The sequence below is a fragment of the Apium graveolens genome, chromosome 4, assembly GCF_009905375.1.
Source record: "Apium graveolens cultivar Ventura chromosome 4, ASM990537v1, whole genome shotgun sequence".
Classification (NCBI taxonomy): domain Eukaryota; kingdom Viridiplantae; phylum Streptophyta; class Magnoliopsida; order Apiales; family Apiaceae; genus Apium; species Apium graveolens.
Genome location: NC_133650.1, coordinates 197,939,653 through 197,951,685, shown reverse-complemented (window position 1 = coordinate 197,951,685; position 12,033 = coordinate 197,939,653). Strand labels below are relative to the sequence as shown.

Sequence of the window (12,033 nt, the reverse complement as noted above, 5' to 3'; positions counted from 1 at the left end):
CGCCTTCGTTTTGCTGTTTGATTCTTAGAACAGTTTATGTAATTAGGGTTTTTCTCTGAAAATTATAAAATTAACTATCTGCAAATGATTTTGATACGAAATAAAATACGGTAAAAGGCTATTTATAATTACGGAAAATTAGTATCCCGTTGGATCATTCCGGATATAAAACGGTACGTTTATTTATAAAAACTGATCCAAACGGTATCGATTTTCGGGATAATTATCCAAATCAGTACAATTTGTATTGCGGTCTTGGTCTCAGCGCCTGGTTACACGTACTACGAAGTGATAATTGGGATAGTTTAATAGAAAGCTCCCGTTTATCGAAAATACGGGTTTTATTGATTTATCAGAACGAATATTGTATCGAAAATGTTGCGCCGGGACCCGCGCAAAACAAACCGTACGCCGGATCGAAAAAGTCGAAACATGGAATATGCTCATAATATTACAATTAGGTTAGGAAGGAGTTCTCGGAAGAGTTTCGGGTTCCAAAAACGTAAAAACGGGTGATGTCGGTTGGTTCCCGTTTTTATAAAATAGGTTATAAATACTCGGAAAAAGATTTTAGAAATTTTATATGATTCTTATAAATCCATAAATCAACATAAAAAAATTAGGAAGATATGACAATTATCTATGTTTTATTTTGGACATATAAAAATTGAAATACTCAATTAATATTATTTTTTGAATATCCAAGTACAGATAACATTTAACAATTAACTCACAGAATAGATACTGAACACACATAATAATTATTTAATAGCAAAATAATTACACGATATATCCCGGATATTACAAATCCTCTATAACCCCATTATAACGATTAGCCCATAATCGGACTCATCATCAACACGGGTTCCGATGAAAGCATGGTATAACAAATGTAGTCTTTATAACGAATAAATAAAACCAAGTACAAAACAAGATTAAGGTTCACAAATAAGAAAACTAGCATCCAAGTTACAACTTAAAACAAAGATTCACAAGTAAAAACAAGATCTTCTTCGTCTTCGTTGAATTGTGCTAATACGGACTTCTTACGGCTCTCCTTGGTATGTCTCTCGATTGATATCTTATTAAAAATGACCTAAAGTTGCTTATATAGCAGCCCCATGTATTGTAGAATTTTTTCTCTCAGAAACCAAGTAACAGGCCGGCTTTTGGTACTTTGGGCGCGGCCGCGCGCATGATTAGCGTGGGCGCGTTGGGCTTATGCCAGAACTTGACTTCTTTATTTTTCTTACAGATTTGAGCCGGCTTTCAACGAGCTTTTATTCCAACACCACCTTGACACCAAATTAGCACCAAAACAATGCTAATTCACTTGATTACCTAGATAATGCCTGAAATGCAAAAATACTCGAAAACACATTAAAACACTTAACAAATTGAGTACAAATGCATCAATTCAAATCTTATTAGATCGTTATAAGGTGTCATAAATGCCACTCAACATACCCCCAAACTTGAATCGATGTTTGTCCTCAAGCATAAACAGACTCAAAGGACAAGAAATAAAAATGCATGAATGCAACTAAATGAATGCAACAATCCCAAAAGAATAACTAAACCAATCAACAAGCAATACCTCAGCAAATACAATTATTCGCATAAAGATCAATCAATTCTCACAAATCAACCTACAAATCAGAGACGTGCGTGTGTGCAAATGCTTACAGATGTACTATCGCAACTAGATCGATAATCATGACTCACTACTTATCAAAACAATCACAAGTTTATAAATAGAATAAAAGCTAGACTCAAAATAACTTATAACACTTCAATTCTTATATCGGAGTTTAGCATGGATTCACACTTTTATTAACAATAAAATAACACAAGTTTGCTTAATTGATCGTGCAATGAGAGAGGTCCACAAAAGACTTATACAATAGTACCCATATAGCGAGCGTTAAGTTAGCGGATCCCAGACTATAAAAGCCTTAGGTCACTAGGCAAAAGGTCCCCTAAGAACTTAATAACTCGAGTACTAAAGAGCCCACTCATGATCAATTATACATAACACTTATTCTTTTTTTTTTCTTTTTCTTTTTCCATTTTTTCTTTTTTTTCCTTTTCCAACGAATTTCTGAACGAGTGTGTTTCGCTCCATCTCGCTCAACCCTAGATTACTCATAAAAATATGAGCCGACTACTAGCCATTTGACACCTAGCCACACAACTAGCAATGAAATCCAATTTTCTCCAATTTCTAAATGTCCATGTCTTTTATTATTAAGAGAATATCCTAAATTCTAAATATAAACAAGCGATTACACCTCGACAAACAAACAAATCATGACCATGATCTAGCACTCTAGCAACCTATAAGACTTAGTGAAATACAAGTGTCTCTAGCATGCAAATTAATTCGATAAGACTCAACATCACTAAATACGACATCACCACACTAGCATCAATATCACCCATTATTCGGAAAAAATCATCTAAGGGATCATGTTATAATGCAAATGCATGAAAACTATAAAAAAACTACATGGAAAAATATGCAAACTATATGAACTAATATATCATGAACATGCAACTATATGTGACTCACACAAAAACATATTCCTTCAACTAATACCCCCAAACTTAAAATATTCACTGTCCTCAATGAAGGTAATAGTAAGGAATTCAGGCATACCTAATCAGAATTAGGCTCCTCACCCTCAACGGGTGGAGTGTCAGGTGTATCAGGAGGCGGATACACGGAGTCCTCACCAAATACTGGCCACTTGATGTCAACACCCGTGGCTCTAAATGCAGTCCTAAGTGCCTGGGTGAGATCGTGTGCAAACCGACTATGGATGTCGTGCATCACATCCATCCTCCTAGCTAGACGCCTATACTGCATCGAACTCAAACCAGCTCCAATATCTGCTCCTGCTGCCTCCTGTTGCTGCTGCTATTGTGACGATCCAGCCTCCTCTCCTAACTGAGCTCTCCAAGCTGCTCTACGGGCATGCTGAGATCCTCCCGCAGTAGCCTGATCCAATGGCACACCACCCGGAAGATGATCATATGAATACCCAAGCCCTTTAGGATCGGGTTTCCCTCCATACCATTCCTGCATGCTCAACAGTGTAGAACTGTCAATAGGAGCACTGGGAAGCTGAAGCTGCTCATGTGCGGGCCAATGTACACCAACTGCCACGCACAACTTCGTCACCACGGACGCATATGGAATAACACCTGTAGTACCTCTTCTCAAGAATCTCAAAATCCCCTGATAAATCACCATCCCCATATCAATGTAATCACCCTGAAGAATACCCCACAGCAGACGAGCACGCTCCACAGTAATCTCATGTACATGCGAAGATGGCATGATGTTAGCACAAATAAATGAGTTCCAAGCCCGTGCAAACTTGTTCATGCACGAGGCAGGGAACATGGAGTAATCAGTAGTGCCCCTCTTAAACTTTTAGTGAGTCTCAGTCACACATAAAGTAGCAACGATCAGATTCAAGTTGAAGTCCTCGGGAGTCTTATCATTCCAAGTGTCCTGACCCACCTTCCTTGCGGGTTGCTCAATCACAGTCCTGATAGCCTCTGCAGTATACTCCACAGTCCTCCCTCGAACCACGGTGAAGCCATTCTTCTCCGCCTTGGCATTAGCATAGAACTCCCACACAACACTCATGGGCACAGTAGTGGGAGCCTCACAAAAAGGAACCCATCCCATCTCAAGAATCATCTCCAACAGTTTACCATCCTTCCCTGATAGCAAAAAACCTCGCTCCTTAGCAATAGGCTTCGAGAGAAACCTCGTGTACTCCTCTTCAGCCTCAGGAGTAGAAAACATTGGCCTCACACCACCCGCAGATGAAGAATCGGTGGTGCTACTGCCTACTTGCATTCTTTGCCTCTTCGGTGCCATTGGGATTGAATGAGAGAGAATAAAAGTTAAGTGTTTGAGAGAGATTTGTGTTTGATAATTTGTGATGTGGTGGAGAAGTTTGTGTATAAGTGTATTTATTTATAGGTGGGGAGTTAGAATTTGATAAGAAATAGAAGTGGGAATTGATTGTGGGGATCGTGGGAATAGTGGATTTGATTAGGAGAGGGAATTATGGAATGTGGAAGACTAAAAATCGGGTTGGAATTGATTTTATAACAAAAGTCCCGAAATTACCTTGTAAACTACTGTTTTTATTTTTATTTCGCACAAGGACCCGGCGCAGGCACGCACTTAGAGAGCGCGGGCGCGCTTACTCTTTGGAAAACCAGCGCGGCCGCGCGCTAGGTCAGTGCGGCCGCGCTTGGCTACTGGAAAAACGGTGCGGCCGCACGCTTGGTCAGCGCGGGCGCACCCAGCTTCTGTAGTTGGCCCTGAATTTTTTTCTTTTTCTGATTTTTTTATGTTTTTCTCCTTTCTTCTTGCTTCCTCTACCTACTAATGTACAACATACTTGGGTTGCCTCCCAAGAAGCGCTTGTTTCACGTCGCTAGCTCGATGCAGAACCTTAAGCTTAAACAGACAATAGAAAGCACTAACCACCTCACAGTTTGTCGTGTCATCATAGTAATGCTTCAACCTCTAACCATTTACCTTGAATTCTTGGCCCGGATCATTCTCAAAAAATTTCACCGCTCCATGTGGAAACACAGTCTTGACAATAAACGGCCTTGACCATCTTGGCTTCAACTTCCCCGGAAAAAGACGGAGACGAGAGTTGAACAAAAGAACTTGTTGCCCCGGCACAAATAATTTGAGCACTAAACCTCAATCGTGCCACCTCTTGACTTTTTCCTTATACATTTTGTTGTTCTCATAAGCTTGAAGTCGAAATTCGTCGAGTTCATTCAATTGAAGCATCCTCTTCTTTTCGGCCGCATCCAAATCAAGATTCAACTTCTTCAAAGCCCAATATGCCTTATGCTCGAACTTCACAGGAAAATGACACCCCTTACCATAAACCAACTGAAACGGAGACATTCTCAATGGAGTCTTATATATTGTTCTATACGCCCAAACAGCTTCATCAAGCTTCAAAGACCAATATTTCCTTGATGGACACACGACTTTCTCCAAAATGCGCTTGATCTCTCTGTTAGACACCTTAGCTTGACCATTTTTCTGAGGATGATAAGCCATGGTAATGCGATGATTCACATTATACCTTTTCATCATAGTAGGGAACTTTCGATTGCAAAAATGCGACCCCTCATCACTTATTTTGACTCTTGGAGTTCCTAACCTTGTGAATATCTGCTTCTGAAGAAAATTAAGCACCACTTTCACATCGTTCATTGGCAACGCCTTAACTTCCATCTATTTTGACACATAATCAACCGCCAACAAGATATACTGATTATTACAAGATGAGATAAATGGCCCCATGAAGTCAATTCCCCAAACATCGAAGACCTCAACCTCTAGAAGCACATAAAGAGGCATCTCATCCTTCTTAGACATATTACTCACATGTTAACATCGATCACATTTCAAAACAAACTGGTGAGCATCTTTAAACAATGTCGGCCAAAAGAAATCTGCTTGAAGAACACGAGCGGTTGTCTTTCCTCCCCCATAATGTTCTGCATAAGCTGTTGAGTGGCAATCTCGCAAGATCCCCCCCCCATTTCCCTGTAAGGAATATATCTCCTGATGATTTGGTCAGCTCCTTGACGAAAAAGAAATGGCTCATCCCACATATACCACTTCACTTCATGTAGAAACTTCTTCATTTAGGCATAAGATAAATTGGAAGGCATGATATTACTCACCAGGTAGTTCACGATGTCTGAAAACCACGGTTCTTCTTCTTGCACTCCAAACAGCTGCTCGTCGAGAAAAGACTTATTCATCAATGTCTTATCCAATGAAGTAGCATTAGGATTTTCTAAGCGCGAGAGATGATCAGGGACTTGATTTTCGGTCCCACTTATGTCCTTGATCTCTAGTTCAAATTCTTGAAGCAAAAGAACCCATATAATCAATCTAGGCTTCGAGTCCTTCTTTGAGAAGAGATATCGAATTGCAGCGTGATCAGTGAAAACTGTCACCTTAGTCCCAAGTAGATAAGATCAAAATTTCTTAAAACCATAGACAATAGCCAAAAGTTCTTTCTCCGTAGTAGTGTAATTCAGTTGAGCACCATTAAGAGTCTTACAAGCATAGTAGACCATATGAAATATGGTGTTCTTCCTCTGTCCAAGAACTGCTCCAACTGCATAGTCACTTACATCGCACATCATCTCAAAAGGTTCATTCCAATCAGGTGCAGTTATGACCGGTGCCGTGATTAAACTCTTCTACAAAGTCTCAAAAGCTGCAAGGCACTCGTCATCAAACTTTAAAGGAATATCTTTCTCTAGAATTCTACACAATGGCTTTGAAATTTTCGAGAAGATTTTGATGAAATGCCTATAGAAACCCGCATGACCAAGAAAACTGTGAATTCCCTTAACAGAAATAGATGGAGGCAGATTCTCAATGACCCCCACCTTGGCTTTGTCCATCTCAAGACCCTTATTAGAAACTTTATGCCCAAGAATAATGCCTTTTCGCACCATAAAGTGACATTTCTCCCAATTGAGAACCAGATTGGTCTCAACACACCTTTTGAGAATGTGTCCAAGATTTTGCAAGCATTCATCAAAAGAATCGCTAAATATAGAGAAGTCGTCCATGAACACCTCCACATTCTGGCCAATCATATCAGGAAAAATGGCCTCATACATCTTTGAAATGTGGCTAGCGCACCACACAGACCAAAAGAAACTCGTCTGAAGGCGAAAGTACCAAATGGACAAGTGAAGGTAGTTTTTTCCTGATCTTCTGGAGCGATAAAAATCTGATTGTAACCCGAATAGACGTCCAGCAGACAGTAGTACTCATGTCCAGCCAATCTATCAAGCATCTGGTCAATGAAGGGCAAAGGGAAGTGATCCTTCCTAGTGGCTTTGTTCAGCATTCTATAGTCCATGCAAACTCTCCACCTCGTGACTGTTCATGTAGGAATAAGCTCATTCTTCTCATTTTCTACCACATTAATACCACATTTCTTTGGCACACATTGAACGGGGCTTACCCATGAACTGTCAGATATAGGATAGATGATTTATGCATCTAGCCACTTAAAAATTTCCTTCTTCACTACTTCCTTCATGATTGGATTAAGGCGTCTTTGCAGCTCGACCGTAGGCTTGCTACCTTCCTCTAGCAGAATTTTATGCACGCAATAAGAAGGGTTGATTCCCTTTATATCTGCTATAGTCCAGCCGATTGCCGATTTGAACTCTCTCAAAATCCTCAAAAGCTTTTCCTCATCACTACCTGAAAGGTCAGATATAATAATAACAGGAAAAGTAGATGCATCACCTAAAAATGCATACCTCAAATGCTCAGGTAAAGGCTTAAGCTCAAGAGTGGGAGCTTCCTCAATAGATGGCCTAAGGCGTTTAGGAGCTTTGTTCAATCCCTCCATTCCAAGAGATTCAAAAGGCATATCTATCTTCCTCTTCCAGGGAGAAGCATTCAAATACTATAATTGTTCTTCACCTTCGTCATCTTCACTATCTGAATTTCCCAATAAGGCTTTCTCTAAGGCATCAGACCTTAGCAATTGATCAAGTTCTGAAGTAACTATAGAATCAACCAACTCCACCTTTAAGCACTCCTCATTTTCTGTAGGAAATTTCATAGCATTGAACATATTAAAAGTTACATCCAGATCCAGCACTCGCATTATGAGCTCACCCTTCTACACATCTATCAAGGTTCGGCCAGTTACCAAGAAAGGTCTTCCCAAGATTATGGGAATCTTCTTATCCTCCTCGAAATCAAGAATTACAAAATCAGCAGGGAAGATGAGTTTATCAACCTTTACCAAGACATCCTCAACAATACCTCGCAAAATATGTAATAGAACGATCGGCCAACTGCAAGGTCATATAAGTCGGATTTCGATCAGGTAAGTCCAATTGCTTGAAGATTGACAAGGGCATCAGATTGATCCTAGCTCCCAAGTCACATAAGCATCTGTCAAAAGACACTTTTCTAATAGTACACGGAATAGTGAAGCTTCCTGGATCCTTAAGCTTCGGAGGCAACTTCTATTGTAGCACAGCACTGCATTCCTCCGTAAGAGCGACTGTCTCTAAATCATCTAGCTTTACTTTCGAGAGAGAATACCTTTCATAAACTTTGCATAACTAGGCATCTGCTCAAGAGCCTCAACGAAAGGTATGTTGATGTGAAGTTTCTTGAACACCTCTAGAAACTTCTCAAATTGCTTGTCCAACTTTTTCTTCTGCAGCCGCTTAGGAAAAGGCAGCGGAGGATAGATCTGTTTTCTCCTGTATTACCCTCAGGAGGAGTGTTCTCAATAGTAGCCTTCCTTGGTTCCACTTCTACTTCCTGCTGCTCTACTTCTTTCTCAGCCTCTGCTTCTTCAGTCAACACTTGAGTTTGTTCGGGATTCGCAACCTTTCCAGACCTTAAAGTGATTGGCTTTACCTGCTCCTTAGCTTCCCTCTTTCCTGGCACTTCAATATCACTAGGTAGTGTACCATGCTGATGATTAAGTAAGGCATTAGCAATTTGCCCAATTTGATTTTCCAAGGTCTTGATAGAAATGGCTTGACTCTTGCACATAAGTTTCAACTCCTCTTATTCATATTTTTCATTAGCTTGTTGCAGCTGGAGTTGTTGTCTCGGTGTATATTGCGATTGCTGAAAACCAGGGGGGTTGTACTGCTTAGATGGATACTGCTGATACGGCTGTTGAACCGCATTCTGAGTGTTGCTTCAACTGAAATTAGGATGATTACGGTTGTTGGGATGATAAGTGGCTGGCACAGGTTGCTGCGAACGCTGAAAGTTGCTCATAAACTGAGCTGATTCATTAGAAATTACACACTGATCAGTCTCATGGGTACCAGCGCAAAGCTCACAGACTAACGATTTGATTAACTCCATAATTAGCCAAAGTGTCCACCTTCATCGTTAAAGACTTAAGTTGGGCAGCTATAGCAGTTGCTGCATCCAACTCCAGAATTTATGCTACCTTTCCTTGAGTCAGTCTCTGGGAAGGATTCTGGTACTCATTAGCAGCCATTAGTTCAATCAGTTCATAAGCTTCATCGTAGCTTTTAGCCCACAAGGCTCCTCCTGATGCTTCATCAAGCATAGGTCTAGAAGTAGCACCCAATCCATTGTAGAAATAGTTAATAATCATCCAATCAGGCATGCCATGGTGTAGGCACTTCCTTAGCATCTCCTTATATCGATCTCAAGCCTCACACAGAGGTTCCCCAGTTTGCTGAGCAAACTGAGTAAGAGCATTCTTGATTGCAGCAGTCTTCGCCATATGGAAGAATTTAGTGAGAAACTTTTGAGCAAGATCTTCCCAAGTGGTGATAGACCCTGCTTGTAGAGAATGTAACCAACACTTAGCTTTGTCCCTCAGAGAGAATGGGAAGATTCGCAGCTTGATAGCATCTTTAGTCACATCATTGAATTTGAACGTGTCGCAGATCTCAATGAAATCCCTGATGTGTATGTTGGGGTCTTCAGTAGGAGAACCCCCAAACTGAACTGAGTTCTGTATCATCTGAATCATGCTAGACTTGATCTTAAAAGTGTTAGCCCTCATGGTTGGCCTAATGATGCTTGACTGAATATAATTGATCTTAGGCTGAGAATAGTCCATCAAAACCTTAGGATTTTCTGCTTGATCACCCATCTCTACTAAAGCTGGTTCCCCGACTTTCTCTTCTTCTTCTACCTTCTTTTCTTCCTCAAAAACTTCCCTTCGAACCACCACAAGTTCTTCCTCGGCTTTATTCAGTGTTCTCTTACGTGTACGCGAACGCGTATGCATACACCCTCGCTAGAGTACCTGAAACAATGCAAGGAAACAAATAAGTAACAATGTCCGAGTTAATGAACTTTGACACCACTGATGGAAAGCACATAAACTATAAATTAACACTGCAGTCCTCGGCAGTGGCGCCAAAAACTTGTTAGTCGCTAAACACGCGCTAATAATTCACACAAGTATACGCATTCACAAGTAATATACAATTATTTCTAGTTCGATCCTACAGAGACTGGCTTGGTTAGCTATTTAATTCATGCACTTAAGCAACAATGTATGGTTATTATTCAATGCTAAGACGATAACAAATAGAGGTTGTTTATAACTAAGAATTAAGCTAAAAATTATAACTAAGGGAATAAGATTGGTTGAATTAATATATATGACAAACATGGGATTCTAACTTCATTAAATACTGCATTCAATAGCCTTATTATTCTTCACCTTAGCATGCAATGGTGATGACACTAATCAGACAACATGAAACTGATAAACGCCAACTTTCATTGCACGAGTACTATACTACCAGACATCCACAAAAGAGATAGAAGCTGAATAGACACCAATTATATTGAGACCCTATATGTCTATAGAATTTGACAACATAACGGTTTAAGCACAAGTTATCTCTCTTGATTACATAGGGCAAGTAAGATGTTTAAAATTACCTATGAATCATGCATAACAAATATATGAACCTATGCTAGCATGGCAAGTTCTAAATCCTAAAATTCACTTTCGCTTCATTAAGAATTAACACACTATCTTATAAGTTCGCGATGCTCATAAGACGAATAAGCACAACCAATACTAGGATATAAATCAATCACCACACACTAAGGTATCGAAATAATTTAACTATTGAAATCCATAAGTAAATCATCCAGAACCCCACGATAACGATTAGCCCATAATCGGACTCATCATCAACGTGGGTTCCGATGAAAGCATGGTATAACAAACGTAGTCTTTATTATGAATAAATAAAACCAAATACAAAACAAGATTAAGGTTCACAAATAAGAAAACTAGCATCCAAGTTACAACTTAAAACAAAGATTCACAAGTAAAAACAAGATCTTCTTTGTCTTCGTTGAATTGTGCTAATACGGTCTTCTTACGGCTCTCCTTGGTATGTCTCTCGGTTGATATCTTATTAAAAATAACCTAAAGTTGCTTATATAGCAACCCCATGCATTGTAGAATTCTTTCTTTCAGAAACTATATAGAAACAGGATTCTGCCATCCCGACATGGCGCGGCCGCGTGCTTAATCAGCACGGGTGCGCCGGCTTTCTGTACTTTGGGCGCGGTCGTGTGCTTGATCAGCGCGGGCGCGCTGGGCTTCTGCCATAACTTAACTTCTTCATTTTTCTTGCAGATTTGAGCCGGCTTTCAACGAGCTTTTATTCCAACACCACCTTGACACCAAATTAGTACCAAAACAATGCTAATTCACCTGATTACCTATATAATGCCTAAAATGCAAAAACACTCGAAAACACATTAAAACACTTAACAACTTGAGTACAAACGCATCAATTCAAAGCTTATTAGAGCGTTATAAAGTGTCATAAATGCCACTCAACAATTTTTCAGACAACTCCAATGTCATATTGAAGAGAATGATATGAAGCTGGGAAAGAAGTCAAGGCAATCAAGAAAATGATCTTAATTTGCTCAGTCTAGAGGAGCACCTTGAAAATGATCTGTAAGACACTCTACAAATCTTTCTTTGTGAGAATTTTCAATAAATTTTTGCACTTGTAAATTTTATCTACTTTATTTTATTTATTCATAGAGTGTTCTATAATCGTCAAGTTTCTCTTAATTTATGGCTACAATTCTAGTAGATATAAATTGGGAGAGATTGTCAGGAATATGTTGTGTACTTGATGATAACTTGAACAAAATACTAGGTAGATTTTATTTAAGTGATTTTGTAGCTTTCAACGGATGATCATTTTAACATCTGTTGAAAGAGTAGTTGATGTACAATAAGACTAGTAGCACATTTCTGCATACTTGGATAGCTTAGTGAACTAGGTGTTGTAGAATGTTTAAGACATGTTGACTACTAGATTGATATGCAAGATAGGATGGTGAATTGTTAATATTAGATACCTTGTAATCTTGTATAAATGAAATAGAGTTAACTGCCAAGAAGACAGTCTCAACGGATGATTCACAAA

At 39.4% G+C, this 12,033-nt stretch overlaps 1 non-coding gene across 1 annotated transcript; it reads left to right on the top strand.

Moving 5' to 3' along the window:
- The first annotated feature begins 9,210 nt into the window (after positions 1–9,210).
- On the top strand, positions 9,211–9,317 carry LOC141721938 (small nucleolar RNA R71). The gene has a single exon (XR_012574978.1). It is a non-coding gene; the product is annotated as a small nucleolar RNA R71 (small nucleolar RNA).
- Positions 9,318–12,033: the final 2,716 nt, after the last annotated feature.